A 25,768-nucleotide genomic window follows, 5' to 3' on the forward strand; every position below is an offset into this window, starting at 1 on the left:
CCTTGGCGGTCCTGCTGTCCCTCTATTCACGGAAACCGCTCCGGTACACACAGCATGGATGTGCTGTTACTCGCGATACCACGCTGCCCTCCGGGTGTCCGGGTCTGATGTCACTTCCGGCTGTGACGCACAGACCCTTCCCGGTAGTCTCTGGGCTCCGTTCTTCAGCGCTCCACCTCCTGATGGTACAGTGACCACACAGACAGCGCAGCAAGTGGTATTAACCGCTTCCTTCAAACGCACTGTTTAGCCAGCAAACACTCTATTTGCTCCTCCTCCTACGCGTTTCACCAAAAGGCTTCGTCAGGGTTACTGCTGCGGCCGAGAACGGGCAAATGCTCGAATAAACTCGGCCGCAGCAGTAGCATTACTTGCATTACTTGCTTCACTATTTGGCGTTGTGCGCTGTTTCTTTTGTTTCCATTTCATAGAGTGTGGTGGGTGCTGAGCCACCCCCTGTGTTTATAGCAGCAGACGCCTCTACAAATACACGGTTATGTGATATAATTTCTTCATATATACACCCTCACTGTGGTTATTGTGATTTATTTCTTGGTCACTTATTTATGTGGTTTAGTCACTGCACTATATTTATATTCTAATTTCTGGGTTAGATAGTAGTGCACAGTATTTTCTCTGTTTTTTTACACACCAACAAAACAGACTCTGCTGCCTCCTCTACACCCACAAAACACACACCAACAGAAGACACACACCAAGAAAACACTCTGTTGGCCCCCTTTACACCCACAAAACACACAACAGATGCACAAACCGTTCCCCTCACTCTCCTGGGCGGAGCTCTCTGCAGGCATGGTGGGGGAGGAGTCAATGCCTTGCGGCTGCCTCCTGTCCAATCACCACCCCTGTCTAAGAGCTGATCTCACTCTTTGTGAATGAGAACTGAAAGCTGATTGGCTGAAAAACCTGGCATGGTGCCAAAAATTCCGGACCATTACTGATTGGATAATATCCGGAGTTTTAACCAGAGAGTAGGGTTTTCAATAATGCCAGGAATTAAACAGCTGTAACCTATAATAAAAAATAAATAATACTAACTCTATTTATATAGCGCTTTTCACCCAATGGAACTCAAAGCGCTTCACATTTAAAAAAAGGGGGAAAAAAGCCTGCCATCACTATAAGCATAGCCTTACTTGGCATCAGGAGCGGCATGCAAGCCTGTGGTATCAACAACATTGGTAACAAGAACCATGTGCATATGGATTTCAAATTTTGAGGAAGCATTCAATCCTTAGAGCTCTATCAGACATCAAGCTGGCAGCCAACTATATTGCCTAAGCATTACTGGATGCAGTGAAGTTAACAAGATATATGATGCTTTCAGTGGCAGCAAGAAGAGCCTTCTGCCTTAGACACTGGGTGGCGCACTTCGCTTCAAAGAACAATTTATGCACATTACCCTTTGATGGAGAATTTGTCTTCAGGGGAACAATTGGATACAATTATATCCAAAGCCTGAAAGGACAGCAATGAGATTTTATTCTTTATCTCATCAGTCAGAAAGAACTCCGTATAGAGAAGTAAGGCCATATTATCCAGAAAAACCATTTTCTCAGCAAACATCTTGGAGGAGCAGACAAATAAGTAGTTTTTGCAACCCCAGAGGGAGAGCTGCATTTGTCAGAGGGAAATTCACATGAAGATCAAGGAGTCCAGCAGCCTCCAGTTGCAGGAAGATGCATCCAGTTAAGGGCTGGTTGGACTCAATCAATAGGGTCCTTCAAATTCTTTCAATTGGTGAAGCCGAGGAAATGAGCATAATTTTAAGAGACCTACTGCAGGAAAAAATTATAAAAAGAGTTCCTCAAGAACTAAGGGAAATAGGCATTTAATCCATGGTTTTTCTGGTAAGGAATGCATCAGGTGGGCTCAGAACAGTTCTAGACCTAAGGGAACAGAATGCCTACACACACATGAAAAAGTTTCAAATGATCTCACTCAACACTATCATCCAAGAAGTAAAACCCTACGATTGGATGTTATCAATAGACTAGTTTGTACTAAGTCCTGAGAATTGCCGGGTTCTGGGTATATGGGCCCATTTGCAGGCCAGGTAAACGGCTGGGTAGCATTGGCTTACCTGCAGCTGGCAGCAGAGGGCAAGGAAGACTGCTGTGAAGGGTGAGGAGGACCGCAGCAACATAATTAGAGCAGCAGTAGACGTCCTGGTGGTGGTGAAAGCAGCAGAAGTTCTTGTTCAGCCGGCGGGAGCAGCGGAAAACAGCACACAACTGATACTGGTGGGAGCCGGGGGAAGCATGTGACCGAAGCAGGAGCATTCCTATTGGACAGCCGGGGAGGAGCTGGCTGTCCAACAGTAACGTTCCTGCTCCGGTCACATGGTTCCCGGCTCCCACCAGCATCAGCTGTGTGCTGTGTTCCGCTGCTCCCGCCGGCTGAACAAGGACTTCTGCTGCTGTCACCGCCACCAGGATGTCTGCTGCTGCTCCAACGATGTTGCCGCGGTCCTCCTTACCCTCCACAGTGGTCTTCTTCACCCTCTGTCGTAGGTGTTGAAGTATTTTCAGATGCTCCGAAATTACCCGGTGCCGGTTCTGACCCGGTGCCAGTCTCCGCCCCCTGCTGCCGGGTCCAGGTAAGTTCCGGGTAGCTGAAAAAGCACCGGGTACAGGCTAATTTCAGGGTACTTGGTATATCACTACAATAGACCATTCCAATAGCAACAAAAAAATCAGAGGCTTCTCAAATTTTCAGTAAATCACAAGCATTACCGGCACACATCTCTTCCATTTGGTTTATTGACTTCAACAAAGACCTTCACATAGATGCTATTGCCCCTAATAGCAGAATTAAGGAAGATGGGGATAGAAATATATCCTTATCTGGATAATCTGCTGATGAAAACGCAGAACAGAGATTGACTATTAAAAGACAGAGATGTAGTCATTTGCTTTATACAACTGCATGGCTGGATTGTGAACAAAACCAGAACCATTTACTGTAACACCAACACAATCACTACCATTTTTAGCAGTAGAATTTCATTCAGCAGAAGGAGACGTTTGTGTGCACCACACAAAGACTCAAGAGATTGCGGCTCAGCCAAAAGAGCTCAAGACAACAAGCTTCACCTCCGCAGCAGATTGTATGAAACTCCTAGAAAAGTTTACGTCAACACTGAATGTAGTAAAGTGGGCAAGGCTGCATATGAGACCTCAGCAACTAAATGTTTTACAACAGTTGAACACAAATCCAAAGGATATGACACAAGGTATATATATATATATATACTCAGAAACAAAAAGCAAATTAAGATGCTAAGAAAACTCCCAGAATCTACAAAGAGGTCATATACTACACCAAATACATTGGTTAGCCATCACCACAGATGCAAGTGGCACAGGTTGGGGAGTACAGGTCGGAGTTACTCTAATAGAGCTATATGAAGCAAGAAAAAAGTCGACTTCAACTGTCTATTTATGATTTTGGCTTTGCTTCAGGGACTGGTGTGCAAGAAAGAAACAAAAAAATGTTCTTACTAACTTCAGTGGCTTCAGTAGAGTTTGACAGAGGACTTAGCCTAAGTTTATTAAAGGTGCAAGTATGTGCATTATCAACACTCCTATAGAGGAACCTAGCACCAGATTCTCATCATTAATTTCTTGCAAGCAGTCAAACGATTAAGACCAAAAGTCAGGTGCAAAATTGCATCATGGGTCACCTCTCTGGTTCTAGAAGCTCTGACAGTGCATCCTTTTGAACCATTACACCAGATCTCTTTCAATCAGCTATCCTCCCGGAGGCACCTAGGACTGGGCAAGCAATAGCCAGATGGATTGCCACCTGCATTTCTGCATGAGCAGAAAGGTGAAAAGCTTCCATTAAGTCTGAAAGCCCATTCAGCAAGGGCCATTGCCACATCATGGGCGTTTAGGGCACAAGCATGATATATTATAGACTGCACATTCATGCCTCCGCAAACGCAAACTTCGTTGAAAAGTTCTTCAGTCTGTAGTATCAATATAAATATGCTGAAACTAATATTCATGGTATTTTTTATTTCCCTCCCCCCTTTGTATTGCATGGATATGTGCCCACTGCTATAGTTTTTTGTATAGTATTGCATTACATATATTTGCCAACAATTGTTAAGATCATAAATGGTCAATATTTCTTTGGTCATAACAGATTATTTTCCATTTACAGGTTTGTATGACTCATCTTTTTATTTTATATAAAGCTAAACTATAAAACTTTGGTCCAAACATTGTTTCAATTTAACATTTCCTCATCTGCAATACATTCTTTTCTTAGAACTTGTACAACAAATAAAAAGTAAGTTCAATGAATATTTAGTAATTAACAGCAACTCTTGCCACAGCCACGTTACTGTCGACTTTCTCTCATCTCCTCCACCCCAGTACCTAGTCTTTATGTGGTTGTATTGTTTGTTACTGTCCTCTTTTCGTATATGGTTCTCCTCTCTCTAGGTCATGTTTACTAGTCTTTTTGCCTGTAGTTTGTGTATATTGCCTTTGCATAAACTCTATTACTGCTCTTGCCTTTCGGGTGCTATAGTTGTTTAGGGATTTCCTGCATAGGGGTATCACTGCCATAGAGGACATTTTGATATTTATTACTAACTTATCATAATTTTCTTTGCCTGGAACCATATGGCAGTAGGCACATATTTGCCCTCCCTACTGTATGTTTAATGATGTCTCAGTTGTATCTTTCAGCTATGGGAGAAACCAAAGACTACCTGCAGGGGCCTTTTATGATACTACCTATAGAATCAATTTCCTGTCCTACTCCAACTAAGGATGGCATTAACTCCTATGGTACCCACTGCCATATGGTTCTAGGAAAAGAAATTACAGTAAATTGGCAATAAACTTTCTAGTTTCAAATACTTGCACTAAGTGGCACTCCCTAACAAGGGAACTGCTAAGAAGGCCCCTGAAGTTCTGTACTCTCATTTTCTGAGTGTGAACGCTCATTTGCAGGTCATTACCGAGCTACTGACTGCAGTGAAAGAACTACATATATGCTTTGTGATTATGAGGTAAGGCAGGTTTGAGGGACCTGTCTGCAATGTGAATGTACTAATATGTTTTTTACGGATGAGAGTTTTTATCATTCTGGGGCTGGAATAAGTGATTGCAGGTCCGCACAGATATTGGCGTTCCCCATACTCAGGGCACCAACCTCCGCGGCAAAGCTTGTACTACATCTGCCATTTTCTGAAGATAATCTGTCAAGTTTTGAAAATCCATTTTCTTTCGGGAGCATAAAATGGCGTTGCAAGCTCTGAGAATGCTGGTGAATGACAGAGGCTCAGGAAGGAAGATGATGGAAACAGGGTTTAATCAGAACAGAGTCAAAGACAAACCAAGGTCATTCATAGGCAGGCAGCAGTATAAGGGGTTAAGGTAAAGGTAAAGTCCAGAAAAGATCTGATGTAATTCACAGGCAGGTAGCAAATAACTAGGTGAGAGGCAGAGGGAACAGGAGCATGGACTAGTCAAAAAAGGGAGTTGCAACACCAGGAATAAGTAACTCCCTGGACTCTAAATAGGGCTCAACAAGGAGGTGGGAAAGTCCTGCGTTGTAATGCCTCTGGGAGTTGTAATTTTTTCTAATGTCTCCAGTCTGGTGGACAGTAGTAACACTGCATCATGAGGATAGAACTAGATTCTTGTCGATAATCCAGTCTTATTGTGCAAAAAGGGGTATGCAATAAAAGGCGCTAAACACCCTATAAGTGCTAACTCAATCAAATTGATAGTGACTTATTGTGATAAACAGTGCAATAATAAAGTGCATGAATCATAAACTTGCAAGTGCAAATAGACGAATGAAATGTGTTAACCCCCTGCTTCTACTCTCTGGTGGGGTTGTCTTCACTCTTCCCCAAATTGTAGAACTGTTTTTCTCACGATCCAGGGGGAGCATGGGGGAAAAGAACACACAAGAAAAAAACACAAGTGTAGATGTACAACAAGTGTTGGAAAAGTGTTGGTGTGATGAAAGACGGCATGAGCTATCCTCCCGGTTGTCACAACTAGCTTGTATAGCAACAATGCTGTTTTTTATTGGCTACATTGTAAGTGTGCATTTTAAGGTATATAAATATTGTCTTTTACCATCTGATCTGTGCTATGTGCGTACTCTCTTTCTCTCGCTGAGGACACATCCCCCAAGTGACGGACCCTGTCAACACCCATCCTTTCCACAACCTGTATTGATCCACACGGCCTGAGAACCTAATTTTTCCTGTGAGTAGGATAGGCATAGGAGCCAAGATTTACTAGGGAACTTTTCCAACACTTGTTGTACATCTACACTTAGAGTGGTTTTTTTCTTGTGTGATTTTTTCCCCCATGCTCCCCCTGGATCGTGAGATAATCCAGTCTTGACATTCAATCTCTAAGGAACTCTGATATTCTGCATTATAACACAATATTCTATGTTATCAGTAGGTCAAATAAAGCTTGCTATCTCTGTATGTAAAAAGAAAGCAATGAAAAAATGTCTAGTATTCAAAAAAACAAAACACTAAAAGATGCATGCCATAGAGAGTGAATGAGGAGGGGCCACCACCTTTTTACAAGCCTCATTCTTGTCCCATGGCCACACAAGGATTTTGCAAGAAATCACAAACTCAGGTGCTGTGTTATTTATACTAGAAAGAATGTTGGCAGTACAGAGAACACATCACTTTCTACTGATGTGCATTGGGCCCATGCCAGTAAATAACTAATAAAGATGGGCCAATCCTGCTTTTGAATACAGCCTACAGATGTGCAATGCTGCAAGAGTACAGTAATTTGAAGGTGAATTAACAGTCATCTGTGATAGTTGTAATGTGTGGTTTTCTAACAAAAAGTAAGAGCACTTCAGCCCTTTCTTCCTCATTTTGTTATCAAAGCACATGTAACAGGTTTTCCCCCACCCTCTGGGAGATTTCACTATTACACTGTGTTTTGTGCTGCTCACCTGCTGGCTCACAGAATACTGAGGGTACGCCGATGGTAGTGGGAACGAATAGGACACGCTTTTGAGGTTCTTTCTTACTTCTTTACTCGGTGGCAGCGCCTCCATTCCCTGCTGGCCCAAGCAGAAGTGGGTGCAGTCCCTGCAGGAAAACTCTCTGGTACCCCCCTGAATAACTGCACTCTCAGGCAGGAGTATATAAAACAGGAATGGCTTTATTGTTCAACACAGAACAGCGCATACAACTGGATGGTCTCCTGGACTCATCCCAGGAGGCTTGAGGCCCCAAGGGTCTATCCTCGGCTCCACTCCTATTCCCTAGTGGAACAAGAGGTAGATGTCCCACTCCCCTAAGGGAGGGGAAAGAAGGTAGAGCTCCCAGAACGCTACTAAATTTAGGCTGTGCAGCCCCTTATGTACCCAGGGGGAAGGTCTCAGGTCTGAGCCCCTGATTGAGCAGAACACAGGCCTGGTCCCACCCCCTCCATCACTCAAGGGAGCTGCTTACTGCAGGGGAAAGCCCGGATTAACCCTAACACTGGCCTGCACTGGTACCAGGGTTTATGTGTTAGGCAAGGCAGATTAGTATTATCAACTGACTGGTTTGTTATTTGTGTTATTCTTCAGAACCACTCCTTAATAGAGCATCACTCCAGAGCCTGTATTATATTTAAGGACTTATACATTCCGGACACTTTTTGAGCACCCACATCTCTATATCTAAGATTAGTAGCCAAGAGGCATGGCTACACACATATACAGTACAATCTGCCACAACAAAAAGTTATTTCAATCATCCTTTCTTTCTATATCAACCCTACCCAAAGTTGTGCATACTTGTACAAAAAGCATTTCCAGAAACTTTGCAGGAACACATTTTCTTGTTTGATTTGTTTAATGTAAATGAACTGCTAGGAAGCATTCTTGTGTCAAAACATTTTGCATTACTCCCTTGAGACCAAAAGGAGTTGGTCATAGGTTAAAGTTAATAAGAGGCGAGTTTTATTCCAAACAACAAAAAGATAATTTTAGCTCTTTTTAGTTCAACTGTCCAGAAGATTACAGTTGTGGAAGAATGTGTAGTATAAATAGCGAAGGTCAGACTACTAACTCAGAAATGTTCTGTCATTTACTGTAGGTTTACGCTGCATTCATCGTACATTGATTTGTATTGTGAACATGTACTAGATTTTAGTATCCGCAATGCTCTGTGGTTGATTTTTCTCCAGTGATTATGCAAAAACGTTATTATCTACAGTACAATAAAGGAGTAGACCTTGGTGGTATTTTATCTAATCCCATTAATGTCTAAACTATTCTGTGAGTCTTGACAATGCCCTTTTTGCAAGTCACATGTTTATAACTGACCTGGAGTTAAACAGGAGCTAAAGCAGACATCTATCAAACACCCAAGAAAACAGCATGTGACTCAGAAACAACTCTTCAACAAATATTAAATAACTACCCCATTTTCATCTTACTATTTGTAACCCTTCACATCATCCTCTTTGCCCTTATCTTTACCTGTGTACACTGCCCAGCCCTCATGTGTACACTGCCCAGCCCTCATCCCCTATCAACACTTGCCTTGCACTCCTCTGGTATTCTTCCTGTTTCCGCTTACCTCACCTTTCCAAACAGAACAATTCATGTAATCTTTCTTAGTGTGGCCTTTCTCCCACACCCCTCATCACGATGGCAGAGGTGGAGGCTAGGGACACCTCTCCTCCTTAGGCCAATAATAGACCATTCAAATGCCTCCCTTTCTTTCCTTCTTTTGAGCTCTTCTATCCCCTCTATCTTCATGTGGCTCTCATGTAGCAGCCACCTACATCCTTTCATCTGCTTTTTACCTTTCTCTCTGACTTTGAATCCTGGCTTTCCTTATTTGACTCTTTTGATTCCTTTTTTTTCTTCACCTGGGGGACTTTAATTGTCCCTTGGTTTTCTCTCTTGCTCTAACCAACCTTTTCCTTTGGCCTTCACCAATGTACTGCTGCTAGCACGAATGGACTGGACCTGTACATGTTTTCACCTGACAAAGGGATCCTCTCGAAACATTGTGCATTATGTCGGCATCATTAAAAAGATTTTAAATCTCGATTTGACTCTTGTCAAAAAGTTTTGAGTGCCACAGGATCCTGGCCTTTACTGCAGCCAGCACCCACAAGGATGGCAACTATCTGGACTTAGATGTTAAGAAAAGCTTTTCTCTCTCTGATTTCTATATTTTCCTCTTTCTTTTCTCTGACCATCACCACATATAACGAATCTCTCTCCACTCTCCTTTTTTTCCCACCTCTAGTTAGCGCTTATTTCTGTGTTCCATTAACCTACTCTCTCTAGACTCCACCTTGCACGCCTCCATCTTTTCTCTTGGCTCTTCTGATGACTCCAACAACCTTGTTAATAACTAGAACTATCCTTACAGCTTACACTACTCTCTTCTCAGACCACAATCTCTTAGTTTTTTCCTCCATTTTGCTTCAAGACTTTGTTGACTATTTTAGGACTATAGTAGATTCAAATCATCAAAGTATCCCCTCTGTTTCCTCCTTATATTTTATATCTGCTCTTCATAACTCTGTTCCTGCTATCTTTGATTCTTTTGCTTCTGTCATAGAGGAGGAAGTATAGTTGTTGCTCTCATCCTCTCCCTCTTCTACTTGCCCCATTCACCCCATTCTCTCCATCTCTTCAAACATCTTGCTTTCATTCCAATCCCTACACTCACCCACATTTTCACCTTCTCCATCAGCTCTGCTACCATTACCACTTCCTTCAAACATGCACCTATTGTTAAAAAAACAAAACAGAATTGACTCTGTGTCTTTACCTATCGTCCTGTCTCACATCTGCCTTTTGCCTCTCTTGCTCCATTTTATTTTTTAACTCCTAACCTTTGTTAAACCTGCTACAATCTGGTTTCTACACTGGTCACTCCCTTGAAACTTTCTTCACTAAAATAACTAATGACCTTTATGCTGCCAAAAACCAATGTAATTACAACCTGCTTATATTATACAACCTCTCTGTGGCTTTAGATACAGCGTATAACCCCCTTCTCCTTCACATTCTCCATGCTCTTGGTACCAGTAACAAATCTCTTCGCTGGATTTCATCTCATCTCTCCCATCATACTCTGGATCTTTTATGCTAACACTTCTTCTTCCTTTGTCAATCTCTCTGTGGGTGTACCCCAGTGGTCTGTCCTGGAGCCTCTTCCATTTTCTCTCTACACACTCTCTCTAGGTGACTTTATCACATCTTTTGGGTTCAAGTATCACCTCCATGCTGAAGAAATTCCAATGTACTTTTTAACCCCAGGCCTTACACCTGCTATCCAGAGCAAAATCTTGGAATTTCTATCAGCTATATTATCTTGGATAGCCCTCTACCGACTAAAAGTTAACATGTCAAAGACTTAGCTCTTCATACTTTCTTTGAAGCCTGGCCCTATTACTCCTTCTCCCTACCATACACTTATTACAAACATGCTGCCTAGGTGTAATATTTAACTTCTCCTTTACATTCTCCTCTCACATTCATGCTGTCACAAAAACATGTTGATGTTTCCTCTAACATTGAGAAGATACATCCTTTGCTATGTTTCTCCACTGCTAAAAATGCATGCCCTCATTGTGTCCTGGTTTGAATATTGAAACCTATTACTGTCTGGCGTTCATGCCTCTCACCTTTTCCCCCTATAATCTATCCTAAATGCTGCTGCTAGACCTAAAATCTATCTTTTATTCTCTCTTGCTGAAATCCCTCTCCTGACTTCACATTAAATCTTGTGAAGGTACTTACACAATTCTCCTTCCCTCTTTAAAGGAAACATGCTCCTCTGCATCTCCTTATCTTGGGTCTAATTTCTTGCTATTTCACTTTGCTGAAGTATTTCTTGTGTCTACACTTTTGTATTGAACGCCCTGCCTAAAACTGTTTTCACCTGCTGCCTCACATCTCTGGAATGCCCCCTCAATATCCACCAAGCACCTTCTCTCTCCAAATTCAATTTCAATCTCCAACTGCACGTATTTAACAAACCATTTCAATAGCTCCAAAGTACTTGCCCCTTGCATATGCACTTAACATAACACCCTCCTCCTGTCTCTGTATGTTCTCCCTACATACCATGTACATTATAAACTCTTTGGGTCAGGTACTCCTAATGTTTAGTTTTATGTTTGAAGTTCTTATTGCCCTTGTCTCATTATTTAGTTGCATCTATTTTTGCTGTGAAGCGTACATCGATGGTGCTATACAAATAGATATACACACATACATAGATATATTTTGACATCTAAAAAAAAGTAATGTATATTTATTTCTAAAATGTTTTACCAGGAAGTAATACATTGAGCGTTACTTCTCGTTTTCAAGAATGTCCTGGGCATAGAGTTATGATGACAAATAATACATGGTTACAAATACATAGTTACATAAAGTGAACAGGTTATACATTATATACAATACATTGCATGCACAGTTAAAGGTAATATTAGAGGCGTATTTAACAGTTACAGGCCAGATTAAAATGTGAGACAGCTTTAGTTTTGAAAGAACTGAAACTGGTGGCGGCTGTGAGAGTCTCTGGTAGATTGTTCCAGTTTTCGGGTGCACGGTAAGAGAAGGAGGAGCGGCAGGATACTTTGTTGAACCTTGGAATCATGAACAGTCTTTTGGAGTCAGATCTCAGATAATAAGTGCTGCATGTGGTAGGGGTGAGGACCTTGTTCAGGTAGACAGGTAGCTTGCCATGAAAATATTTGAAGGCAAGACAGGAAAGGTGAAATTTGCGCTAGACTCTAGTTATGGCCAATCTAGTTCTTTGAGCATTTCGCAGTGATGTGTGTTTTAGTTGCATTGGAGAACAAAACGGCATATTGAATTGTTTAGGGTATCAAGTTTGCTAAGGTAGGTTTGTGGTGCCGAGCCGTTTACTATGTCCCCATAGTCGATAATTGGCATTAGCATCTGCTGTGCGGTACACTTTCTGACCAGCAGACATAGGGAGGATTTGTTCCTATAAAGTACACCTAGTTTGGCATAGGTTTTGGATGTCAGGGTTTCAATGTGCATCCCAAATGTTAAATGGAAGTCAAACCATATGACCAAGCATTTAAAATTAGTAACAGGGGCTAGGGTGGTTTTAGCATTGGTTCTGATCTGGAGATCAGAGCTTTGGAAGCTTTAAAAATTTAGCCTTGGTCTCAAAAAACATTTTTACAGTCTTGTCTGTGTTTAAAAACAGTTTGTTTTGGGAAATCCAATTTTCATGTCTCAAAAAGTCAGATTGATGTATGTGTTCAAGGTCGGAGTGGCTAGGGCTGTTTGCGTATAAGATTGCATCATCTGCATATATGTGTATTGAAACTCCCTTGCAAGCTGTAGGAAGATCATTGATGAACACTTAGAAGAGTATGGGCCAGAACAGAACCTTGCGGGACACCACAGGTGATATCCTTTCTACTCCTGACTTCTTTTTAGCTCTCTTTGATTACTTTATTGTAATCTACCTCCTAAGAATGTCTTTGTGTGTGTGGGAGAATATATCCCAGAACTCATTCTTACTCTACGATAACACTGCAATTCCTGTGTGTGAATGATGAAGTCACATCAGCTCTGTCCTCATAGCTAGGGTGACTATATTTGTCCCGAGAAAAACTGGAACAAATGTCGCATGAGCGCTGACTGTGCATGCGTAAATGGCAAGCATGTGTGAATGTCGAGTGCCAACTGTGAATGCGCTATGGGTGCTTGCCAGCCGAACATGCATGATTGGCATTTGACGGACAATTATGTGCATGTGCGATTAGAACTTGCTGGTCATGCATGTGCAGCCGGGAAGTGCCAAACGTACATGCGTGGCCGGCAAGCGCCGATCACGCATGTGCACAAGCAGCTGGCAAGTGCCGATCGCGCATAAGCATCCAACGCAGATGAAAACTGGGACAGTGACCACAAAAGTCAAGTCCCGGGACAAACGGCTAAAATACGGGTCTGTCCCAGCTAAACCGGGACATCTGGTCACCCTACTCATAGCTCCTCTATGCAGATTTTTGTGTTGGCAAACCGGAAAGAGAATATTTCCATCATATCACTTTACAGACACCCAAAAGACAATAAAATAGAACCATTGCTTTAACAAGTATTATGCATAGTAGTAATACAGACGAGTAGGTATAATGAAGGGAAGACACACATGATAAAAAATATATATTAATTTTACAGTAATTTTTCTCAACTTATGTATTTATTCTACTATTGAATAAGAGCTGCCAATATCCTTTTTACACAGCTGTGGATATTGTAGTTGTAGCACCTAGGGATGATAGATAACCTAAGTAAATCTAAAGAAACAAAAACTATGGGCCTATGCTAGTAGCCTACATAAAAAAAATCTCCGGGCAATTTAAATCGCCATTTTTTTCAGGGTATTCAGAAAGCCTCAATTACTTGTAATAGCAAAATTCCCAAAACGGACGAGTAGTCAGCAGCGTGAAGATTGCCTCTCTGAAAAGTCCATTTCAGGTCCGGGGACACCCTGCTTCCCAAGATACAGGCCCCTTTTTGGGGTGCTGGTATCTCCTATGCATTCTACTCCCACGGTCACGTAACGCGACATTTAAATGCATAGGAGATACCGGCACTCCATAATGGGGCCTGTATCTCGGGAAGCAGGGGGTCCCTGGACCTGAAATCAACGCGGTTATGCTCCAGAGACCACCTGCTCATCTACACTAGTATTACATTTTATATTAAAACAGTTGCTGCCCACAATAAACATTAAAAACACAACAACACTAATACCTACCTCCTCTACCCCCCATGATTGATACCAAAGGCTAAGGGTATCTGGGGGCCTTAGGTGGTCCCTGCGGGTGTCCGGGGGTTCTCGGGTTGTCTGTGCAGGAGTCCAGGGGCCCTCAGGTGTCCGGGGTTCCTCAGGTGTTCCCCGTGGGTGTCTGGTGGCCCTTAGGTGGTCCCCCCGGGTCTCCGCTGGCCTGCATTACCAATTCTGTGGCCAAATTTTTTTTCCAATACATTGAAATAAATACATCCCCTTCCCCCCCAACACATACAGTACAGTAATGGGCAAAATAACTATTATCTAGATATGGATAATAGCTAATTTGTCCATTATAAAATAAAACATTAGCCAACCAGCATAAATAAAGTAAATAAACCTTTCTACTTACCCCTGCCATCATGAAGGGCATCCTCATCAGCATACTACAGGTCCATGTCCTCCGATGCTAGCAAGAATACATAACAAAATACAATCTAATGGCCCCTAACCCATTAATCACCTTAACGGTTAATAACCGCTATAGTAATTAAGGGGTTAACCCACCCTCCCCCGCTACTCACCCGGGAGGCCTAACCACCCACCCTGGGACCATTATACCCACCCTCTACCCATTGATTGGCATAGTGGTACATCATACCCATATAATATATCATATATAATATATTATATACCAATATAATATCTTTGATAAAGTGCCTTAGGGCAGGAAACACGTCAGAGGGTCCTACTAGTTTTGTTGTATGTCCTGAGGCTTGATGGCAGAATAAATTAGCTTATTTTTAACCCGCCTCCAGCCCGGATTCTTTGCAGTGCTTGTTCCAGCCCCTTTTATTTCCTGTCTCTTACCTTGGGAGCGACACACGGCAACAGGACGGATGAAGAATATTCAGTGAGTATTTGACTCATATCATTTACGGTGTTCTGCTCCTTCCAAGTGGCCAGTGTGTGTTTGTATTTTCCGTCGGTCACATGTAGTAGGAGGATCACATAGGTGGAGGGCAAGGGATTCCAGTATATAGCCACTAGGTATGCTTACAACTGCTACCAGTGAAGATTGCCAGCAACCCCCGCACCCCCTCCCTCCACCTCCCGCGTGTATGCCGTGTGTGAACATCATCTATTCATAGTACATATACCACAGTATATAGTGCCACGGGTCATTTTCACCTTTGGAGGAATGATTATTTTCCGTTCTTACCTATCTTTTTATTGACTCAGTACATTATCTACACCATTCACAGAGGAGTTTTTGTAGCACCCCATGGGGACTTGTTCCCACTCCATGACTTATAAACGCTTAAAGCATTGGCCACTACATGTCTGATGTATCGGGCCCCAGGGGTATCAGTGCAGTAATATCCACCTACATTTCTGTGAAGCAGTAGATGAAATACAATAGGAATTCTATTCACCAAGGCATCTGATAAATGATCAATCTTTACAAAGTTTCTACTGGTCAGTAAAATAATATATATTCACAAGTACAGTATGTAATTTCACATAACATATTTGTAGAATTACAGACAGGCATACTTATGACTTTGCTGCAGCTATTAAGAGTAAAGTAGCTTATTTCTTAGGAGTCCTAAACTTGTTGAGCTAACTGACTTGGAGGTTTCCTAATCTTTACATGGCCACAGAAGTAACTTCATCCAAACCACTGCAATGAAGTGAATAATTCATTTTGATGATGTTTTCAGAGCTGACACTAAAAACCTTGCATTATAGTTTGCTATATATTTAGGCAGCAGTCTGTGCTGCCATGTTTATTTGCATTTAACTTTTTTACTTTAAGAGATCTCTTCTTGCCTTTCTAATGTTGTTGTTCGGTTGACGGGGCATAAGCGTTTGAAATATTAAGTGTCCAGGATGTTCAAATTGAGCTCTCCTCAGAGCCCAGTGCTTTCTATACATTACCATGGAAACATTAAAAGCTAGATATTTTTAAAAATCATGCATTTTAACACTTAAAAATATATATACACGTTTATTTTATTTCTTTAAAGAGCAGGACATGCTCAGGGGGTAAGATACGAACATTGTATGAGTTCAACTCATATATAGGTGTAACGGTATTCCACCCCACCCAATCTCATATATAGTGTGGGTGAGTAGAACATGCGGTGTTACCGGTGTGGTGCGTATACCTGTCAGGCTCACAGGAGGTCTGAGCCTCCGCTAATGAGAGCCTGGGGTGAATCCTCTGGAACGAATCTTCTTTCAGCGCCTCCACCTATGTAGGATTCTAGGGAAATGTAGAATGACCCTAACATAGGAACCCACTCAGAAACCAGATACACCAGTATTAGGGATAACAGGTTTACTGAATGAACAAACACTAATAAGGACAACTATTACATCATCTCTAGTACCATCACAACAGTATAACATCCCCACACGGTGCCCACAGCCCAACCCTTGTCCCGTGGTCAGCGCTGCCACTATGTGTTAATAGAATGTTATGATCTGTTGGTGCACTTGTAGAGTACCTGCCGAGTGCTCCTGCACTCGGGCCTGCAACTACTTCTCAAAGGATCTGTCGATCTGGATCCCGTCTGATCCGGTGCTGTGAATCTTTGCTTGGGGTCCGCCAGAGGTGATCCCACCCGGGAGATAGTCTTTATCTTTGAACACCGACTTGAGCCCAAGTCGCCTTATGGGAACTACAGCATCCGCTGATCCCTATCTAACCTTGGCACTACATGACAGGGTCCCTAACCTAGGGCCTGTCCCTGATGCACCGCAACCTGAGGTGACTTGGGAAAAACTCCTAGGGCCTGCGGGGTTAATAACCTGCCCCACTCCCTTATCTACCCAAGTCCCTAATCCTCCCTAACACTAGCTCCTAACTCACTAATCCTAACACTAACACGCCTGCAGCCGACACAGTTCTCACAGTCAGCCTGCAGACAGTAACACACGCTGCACACACACTGCACTCAGTACACGCAGCGTCACATACAACACTCAACACAGCAACCTGGAACCCGCAGCAAACACACTGCACACACTGTGCCTATTTGCCAGTGCGCCAGCACTACCCGCTGTGGCACTGCCAAACCTGCACCTTACACACACTAAGGGCGACCTTCCTATCTAGGGCCGTCCCTTATCAGTTACCCACTAACCTGGTGGGGAGTTGGGGCCTACCTGGAGGGTGAGGGTACCTATCAGGATGCAGGAGCTGCACTCACTCCCTGCATCCTTCCTTCCCCTTCAGCTCCGCTGCTCCAACTGACGTGACTCATGCAAAAGCCCGGGAAATGTATCTCTTTCCTCCAGGGCAGTCCTACAGCCCTATTGGCTCCTATCAGGCACCTGGTGCCTGCCTCGCTATGCCTCATGGGAATTGTAGTCCCGAGGCCCTTACTATAACATTGGGGCCGCGTGCGGTCCTCCCCTCTGCCTACACTAACTCCTAATGGCCGCCTCAAGCTCTCCCTATGCTTCCCTACTCTCGCGCGACCTCCTAAGAGCTGCCTTAGCTCCCTACCCCTATCTGCGCATGCGCGACCTATCTGGGGCTCTCCTGCCCTCGCGCGATCACTGCGCATGCGCGACTTGAAGCGCAATGGCGGCGCCCTGCTCTGCGGCCGCCGGGACCTTAGAGACGCGATCGCGGCCTTAGCAACGGCCCGATCGCGTCCCCGGCAACCGGCCGCAGGCAGGAGAAGCCGCGCTGCTCCCTGCTCCAGCCCCCACCCTTGGAAGCAGCCGTCGGGTTGTTCAGTACCCGCGATCGAGCTGCGCCAGGGGAGGGGGGTCTCCAGGAGCTGCTGGGGACCAGGGTTACATAGGCTTCTGTGAGGAATCGCTGCTTTAAATTATTTATTGTACTGTTTCAAGTAGACTAATACCCATTTTATGTTACTACCCCGTTAACATGCAATTTGTGCATTAAATAATGTTTTAAATAACGCTACTTCTGTACACTAGTAACTTTGTAACTATAGTACTGGGTTATACTTTTAAGGATTCATTTAGCTTTTAATCTAGATTTATAGACTTGACCATCTTAATCTTTAGTCTCCATGTCAAGGTTTCCTTTGCCTTCCTTTTTACTGCTACTAGGAATTACATTTTATGTGCTGGGCTAATTTACTGTATGAGAATGCTACTGTGCAATAGCGCTTCCAAGCTGGCGATTTTTGTTTTTGGTAAATGTTTTTTTTTTTATTTTGAATATTGTATGGACGCAGGGGGTTTCTGGAGCTGAACGCCATTAATTTCCTGCTTCCGGAGATACCTCCATAGGGGGTGCAGGTAGTCGCTCCGCAAGCATGGTTCATGTAATGGAGTTTCAGAGCTCATACACGCCCCGATGAGCCAATAAGAAGCCATAACATTACCAGGTTCGACTTCCTATTAGTCCATATGACGCAGGAGCTTTAAACTTTGCCAACATACTGGCACTCACTTCGGTAGTCTGTATCTTTGGAAGCAGGGAGTCCCCAGAGCTGAAATTAATGGGGTTCAGCTCCGGAGACCCCCTGCTTCAATCCTCTGTAAACAAGTAAGAAAAATAATAAACAGCTTGGATTGCTCCTTTAAATACATATTTCTACTGTATATCAAGTATTCTATATTAGGGGGGTGCAACATTTGCTGGGGGAGTGCACAAGGCCTCTGTAAGTCCCTTACCTCGTCTCCGATGGCTTCTGGCTATGCGTCACCGTGGCATCGCATCGACGAATGATGTTGCGGGGTCACATGATGTCGCATGACGTCACGTCCTCATAAAACGCAGGAGAAAAGGTATGGGGAGGGTGGGGGGAGCGAGCAAGGGACAAGAGCAGACAGGGTGCACAGACAAAAAAGTTTGTACAACCCTGCTCTATATCACAATATTTCTGTCTTCTTTTACTTTGCTGTCCAACCATTAATGTTGTGAAACCTGTGTAGTCCCCCTTTTGGGACTACTAGTTAGTATAATGGGTTAATTAACAGCCTAAACTGTGTGGGATGACTCAGATTACTCTCATCCCCATCATGTGATGAAGGATGACTTGCAGAAAGGATTGCTACTCCCAAGTAGGTCTTGTGACCAGTAATGTAATCATAAGGAGCTGGGAAGGTATATATAGCTCCACTGAATGTTCTAGAACCAGGTTCTTGGAAGTGGCAGTTGGAGAGGGCCTCACTGTGAGGCCTCGGACATGGTTAAAAATACAGCGCTGAGCAGCGGCTGTTGTTCGAACACATCACGGCGTTGATTTTGAGTTCTCTGCTGTTCTTCACGCAGCATGAACGCGGCCAATCACCCCAGGCACCCGCGCTTAATGTGTACAGTACTATGCTACTGTGCTACTGTGCTACTGTGTCAATTTCATGTTTTTAAAAGCCAGAACACTAAAATTCGTTTTTCTGCACTCTCCGCGCACGCATCTTAGTGCGGGAAGGCTGGAATTCATCCTGCGGTTTCAAATCGGGATTCCGGTGTACATGACACGTAAAGTGTTCGAATAACGGCTGCTGCATCAGTATAAATAGCTCCACTGGATTTTGTAGAACCAGGTTCTCTGAAGTGACAGTTGGATAGGGCCTCAATGTGAGTCATGTAAATATATGTTTAAGTGTATGTGTCTTGTCACCTTTATTGTTTTCAGTTAGGGAATGTGCCCCATTTAGTTAAGTGCCTAGAATAATGGCCCAAAATTGTTCTCATGCTGGAGGAGGATGATGCATGTGCTCTGCACAGTAGCTCCAGGGCCTAATCAGATCGACCCTACTGGTCCTTAGTAAACTACCGATCCAATATGCTTGGACAAAGTACAGTAGGCAGTAAACAGAATGACGGAGTGCTGATCCCTGATAAATAGTGTTCTCCCACCAGAGATCAGTGGTGTAGCTACGCTGTAAGGGGCCCCTGGGCACAAAATTAAGTGAGCCATTGAACCAGAGATTCATATTGGGTGCTGCAAAGTGGGTGGTGCAGGCATTTCACTTACCTGCCGGCCCCGTTCTGCGACATTGTGGCATCATGACAGCGTGTTGTCATGGCAACGCATCACCATGACGTCACATTGCCATGATGACGCAGCGTAACATGATGGTATGATGTCGATGGAGGAGGGTTGTTTTCTTATAGAGGCCCTGCTCTCTCCCTGAGCAATCCGTTTCATTGCTATAAGGAAGAGTGCGGGGCCTCTGTAATTCTTGCTGGTGCTCGTGTCTGGACCCTCGGCTGCCCTCCCATTATTAATGCTATACTGGTGATTGCCAATCTTACCAATACTAAGGGACACAAGCATAAATACCTCCCCAACGTATGAGTGAGACCTACCAGGAGAAGAAGCTTATGGAAGCCTAAGTAGCTCCGTAGTGTAGGAGTGAGAACGGCCAGGGAAAGAAGCAATAGTAGCATATTATTTGCCACCAGTTTCAAGTGAAGTACATGTTGTATGTAGAGTATTATCAACTGATGTAAATAAAGCTCTTGTTTGTACTATAAAAGTTCTTGGGGCCCATCATTATTTAACTGTATATCCACTCCCAGCCTGCACCGACCCAACACCCTGAACAGGTATGAGAGACTGAACATTGCCATGTATATAGTCCATATGATGTAAACTCCTGTAGCGATGGGCAGGAAGGGTTACACTTGTTTTAAATATTTCCAACATTGCAATCTTTTTCAATATTCAAGGGCGAAAGAGATTTTGTTTCACACGTTGGTAAGAAAATGATCACGCTCTATAAAAGGACCTATTCTATAACCAGTGAGTGGACAATGTATGGCAGTGAGCAGCAAACCGACGGTCATGTCCTCTAAAAACCACAATGCATCTTATGTGTATGCTGTTACTGTAATCAGTCTAATTTACTTTTCATTTTTGCTGACAATAGCGACAATTTAGTTTTGCTGACTGAACATAAGGTATTTCAAGAATAACACACAAGCAGCACTTCGCCCTATAGGCTAAAGCTGTTTCTTGATACTGTACAGTATGTGTGTGTGATAGATTTGTCTTCAGTTGGTAAATAATAAATGCATCTTGAACATCGTGGTCTCAAAAGGCTCTGTAGTGACAATTTGAAAAGGAACTGGTCTTTAGTGTTATTGATATAAGAAAAAAACAACATAAGGCTTTAAGCTCACTGGTTCCCTGATTTTTCACATTGTAATTGGCTTGACTGAATACAAACTGGGAATGGGAAAGACTAGTGCTACATGAGATCAAAGACTTGAAGTGCTTAATCCTTTTACGTAAAGTATCAGTTCAGATTGAATAATTGGAGGTCTGGAACTCAACTATGCCAAATAATAAAAAATGAGACATATGCCTAATTAATAGTTTGTCTACATGCAATTACCGAAAGTAAAAGATTGTTTAAAAAAATAATGACCTGTTAAGCTTATTAAAAATTTAAAAGGTTGTTGATTTTGCAATATGTAATTTAGTAACGAAGGTAAAAGTACCACAAAAGTATGAGTAATTGTGCCCATTATATGAAGTAGCTCTTTTCTAAGCACTTTGAATCTACTGTATGGTTCTTAACAGCAGCATGGCTGTTCCCAGTTATTCCCAAAATGCATTTTCCTCAGGTAAAAGCAAGTCTATCAGTTTTGCTTAATAATGCAACATTTTGTGTAACCAAGGTTTCCTGCAGTGCTTCAGCCTACTTCATCATCCCGACAGTAACACAAAGAACAAATGCACAACCTTTTAGCCCTGTGTCTCTTTAGACTGTAATTTAAAAAGCCTGGGAACTTGTTCCTCTCCATTATAAACAATAAAGGACTTCAGTGAAATGAAGCACACGCTCTCTGATTCTGAGTTTCTCAGGCAAAGGCTTTTTGTGTTGTTTAAACATGTTTTCTCTTGGGTCTCAGCCACCTTGCAGTTGCTGCTTGCTATATTTGTAACATACCTTTGGTGAAATATTCTGCAGAGAAAAAGATGTTTGATTATAATACACGGCTTATGCATTTTATGATGATATAAATGTATGGATAGTGACTTTCAGTTGTGCAGTGCTCCTGTATGTACTTTGTTTCACATACAGTAAACAACCAATATTTATGATGTGACAGCCCATCGGTTTATCAGTACTTCCTTTGAGGTGCCCTTCAAGATACCACACAACAGCTGACCCTTTATACTGGAATAGGTCTTTTTTTTCTGTTGTGGCTGTAGCTCTGAAGTTGCTATGGCCTCAATGAGAACATCTATTGAGGCTTTGCTCTTCTCTTAATATCGGCAAAGAGGTGGGGTGCATGTGGCTGTTGTGGTGATAGCAAATCACATGACCTTAGAGCCAAGATGTTGGATATCAAGTGCTCATTCTCCTAAACGTTTCTACTTCATCACGGAAGGGGTGGCGAATTAGGGGAATCGACCACCAACAGAGGTGGTAGGAGGTTAATACAGTAAAGGAATAAAAAAAATGCTTGGGGTAAACGTAAATACTAAATATGAAAGAAAGACACGGATCAAATGGGCAGACAGGTGAACCAAGTGGTTTTTATCTGTTCCAAGTTTCTATGAAATCTTAAAGAAACGGAAATTAAACACACCACTAGTACATGCTACACTAACAGTTTATAATTGGTGTTATCATGGTCAGTCTTTGTAAATGTGATTGTAAATTTCCATTTTCAACAATTTTCAACATATTTCAAAATCTTTTATCAACAATACACTAAATTCATGGCAGCTTGGTTGACAAACAGGGCCCAAGTACCAAACGCTTACATTTACACGCAGCATAATGTCACCATATAACCACAATAAAAGCCCCACCTTGTGATATCTGTCTGTTTATAAAAAAAAATGTAAATGCATAAATCACAAGATCTTGACCCACACATAGAAATATAGAAAATGTTAAGAGGCAATACTCATTAAGTGCTGAAATCCTCACTAGAATATTTAATTTCTTTGACTAATTATAATGGACAGTTCTCATAGAGAAAAATAACTGGAATCATCTTCCTTATAGATGATTCAGAGATAGAAAAAAAAAATTGTGTTTTTGTTTATTGCCTCAGTATTAATAGCTTGGTTAGATTAATTATTAAACTAGTTGTTTGTCTCTGAACTCTATTTTACCCTGCTTAACTCTAGTCTCATTAATACTATGATTCTTTTAAACAACCTAAATTAAGTCAGTGTCTCTATTTGTATGTAATAACTCTGTAACATTTAATATTAAAATTAATTAAATTTTCCATCAAACCATTTTTACTTAGATTGTAAGCACACACTCCCTTTCACATTGTTTCCGTTTATGTCTGTAACCACGTACCATTGTGTTGATATTAAATTGTTTAGTTCAACTAAACTGGATTTCATTTTATACAGCACCAGTGCTACTGTACTGTATGTAGCACCCAGCGGGCAGTGTAGGGGTTATTCCTTACAGGTCCCATTTGTTACACAGTTGTGCTTTAAATGTTGCATTTTAAAGGTCAGTGTCTGGCACTGCTTTGCTGCTAGAAGGGTCACCTGTGACATGCGGTGATCCTGTTGCAACTATAAATCTGTTCTTAATCTGCCCAGTATAACACCGCTACCCCACCCCAGCATGAGGGATAGGGTGTACAGTGAAAAGGGCATGTTGGTAATAGTCTCTGTGGCTTTGACAGGGTTTGTACCTGCTCAAAGAGTGTAAATGCTCAGCGGTTTACCTGGTTGCATAAACAGGAAAGGTCTTCTGATGCATCTCGGGGTAGTTGATCCATGCTGGCTTATGTGAGAAATGGTGATGAATAAAGAGGGTTCCAGGAACTTTTAATTTGTTAGAACAGCATTTAGGCATACAGAAAAAAAGCAGAACTGTTTTTCAATGGTTTGGGACTCTGGAGTCCAGTTTCCTCTTGCTGAGATTTGTAGTGCTCTCCCTGAGAGCCTCTTGGCGTGGCGGGGGTGCGGCCATGACATCACGCGACTGGTTCACCCTCATTGGCTGATCCACCGCTGTGACGTAATACAAAATTCTTGTATCTTGGAAATGCGGTGGCGCCATCACGCTTAACCATGCGCACGGACTATACTGTGGGCGCCCCCATAGAGGGCCGTCTCTTGTTTGCTGCGCATCGTGCGTCACGATCTCTGTGGATGAGGCCTAAGATGGGGAACCACTCTCTACTGTAGAGTAGGCTTACAGGACCACTGTTCCATAAGGGTTCCCCTAGCACGGAAAACAATTAAAAGGGATTCTGCTGCTTACCTTACAGGCCAAGATAACCTGGAGACTTCCCGAACTCCTCCTTGGTGGTAAGGGGATCCTCCTGATGTTAATTGGGGTCTGGCTACAAAATGGTAGATTCGCACCTTTTATACTCAGGGGTGTGGCCAACTTTCTGCCCCAGTATCTGTACAGTATAAATGTTGCAACCTGGTCACACCATTACCATGTGACCATCTAACAACTTCTAGAACTAAGCGTGACTAACACTAACCTTTAAAAGTGCAACATATTAGACACAACAGTGTGACTAACTGACATGTGCTGAGGCCTAGTGAGGATTAATCCCCTACATTGCCTACAACTACCAGGGCTGACATGCTGGGCTTTTCTAAACTCGAGCAAGGGTGCTATGCCAGTTACTGGGGTGAGTTTGCTAGTCCACACCCAGGGTATAAAAGGTTGGGATCAGCCATTTTATTTCACACCCCAGGTACAATCCCAATAACATCAGGGAAGACCCCAATTGCCATCAGGAAGATCTCTATAATATTGGGAGGACTCTGGCTCTCCTAGCCTGTAAGGAGGACACTTTTATTGTTTTTAGCATAGTGCAAGTATCCCAGTATTAGGGGCTCCCTAGATAAGGTGCTGGAAAAGACCTACACTACTGTAGCGAGCAGTCTCCATCTGCAGGACTAGGAAGAGACCTGGATGGGCTGCTGGTAATTCCTGGGTTGAAGGATCTGGGTCTGTACCAGGCAGGGTAAAAGGCTCTATAAAAGAGATCAATCACTACAAGATTCTTAGGGGCCTATTCTATAAGCCTTCATAAACAACATCACTGCCGTTTTCGCCACCTGTTTTTTGAGCGTTACTATCACGGTATTCAGAAAGCTTTGATTACCTGTGATAACAAAATTCCCAAAATGGGTGACTAGCCGGCAACATAATGATCGCTCTATCGAAAGGCCAAATCCGGCGATTTGTTTTATCTGCAGAGAGAGAGCTGCACAGAGATCCTCCTATATTTAATATAATTATTTTTTTTTACTTATATTTTTATTGAGATTTTTCAGATATAAATGGGGAGGTGAGAGGTACAGAAAGGAAAAAAAAAGGGGGGGGGAACAACTATTTTGTAACAAAATTCTTACAGTCATCAACAGTCACATACATCATTTTATAAACCACATGTCCTATTCTCCTCACTCCTTAATCCCATGATCTGTTATTTGTATTATTTGTTATTTATATGATTGTCACATGTATTACTACTGTGAAGCGCTATGTACATTAATGGCGCTATATAAATAAAGGCATACAAACATACTCCCAAATCCTCTTTTCTATTACAATCATATCCTTATCCCACATCCCATAGTTCCCATACTCTATCAAACTTTCTTGTGGTACTGTATGATTGAGAAATGAGGTGAGTCTCTCCATTAGTTGGACATCATTAACCCTTCTAATTATCTCTCTTCTGGAGGGCGGAAATGTTTTCTTCCACGCTGCTTCTACAGCGCATCTAGCCGCCATTGTATAGTGGTTCACATCATCCATGGGTCTAGCCAGGATAATTAAGACTGGATCTAGCGGCATCTAATCCCCGTCACATCTTCTATCAATTTCAGAACTGTCCTCCAATATATCTGCATACCTGGACAGAACCACAAAATATGTGTTAGATCACCTGTCTGCCCACAACACCTGAAGCATCTATCAGTAGCCTCTGGGAACATTTGCTTTAACCTCTTGTAGGTGTAATACCAACGCAGCAACATTTTGTAAATATGCTGCTTCATTACTGTACATATAGAGGTTTTGCCTGCATTG

The 25,768-nt window shown here is 42.6% G+C and overlaps 1 protein-coding gene across 2 annotated transcripts in view; it reads left to right on the forward strand.

Moving 5' to 3' along the window:
* The window catches only part of PCSK5 (proprotein convertase subtilisin/kexin type 5), a 470,036-nt gene that overhangs the window by 163,046 nt on the left and 281,222 nt on the right, over positions 1–25,768 (forward strand). The gene's annotated exons all lie outside the window — the stretch shown is intronic.

Source organism: Ascaphus truei, chromosome 1, assembly GCF_040206685.1.
Source record: "Ascaphus truei isolate aAscTru1 chromosome 1, aAscTru1.hap1, whole genome shotgun sequence".
NCBI classification, from domain to species: domain Eukaryota; kingdom Metazoa; phylum Chordata; class Amphibia; order Anura; family Ascaphidae; genus Ascaphus; species Ascaphus truei.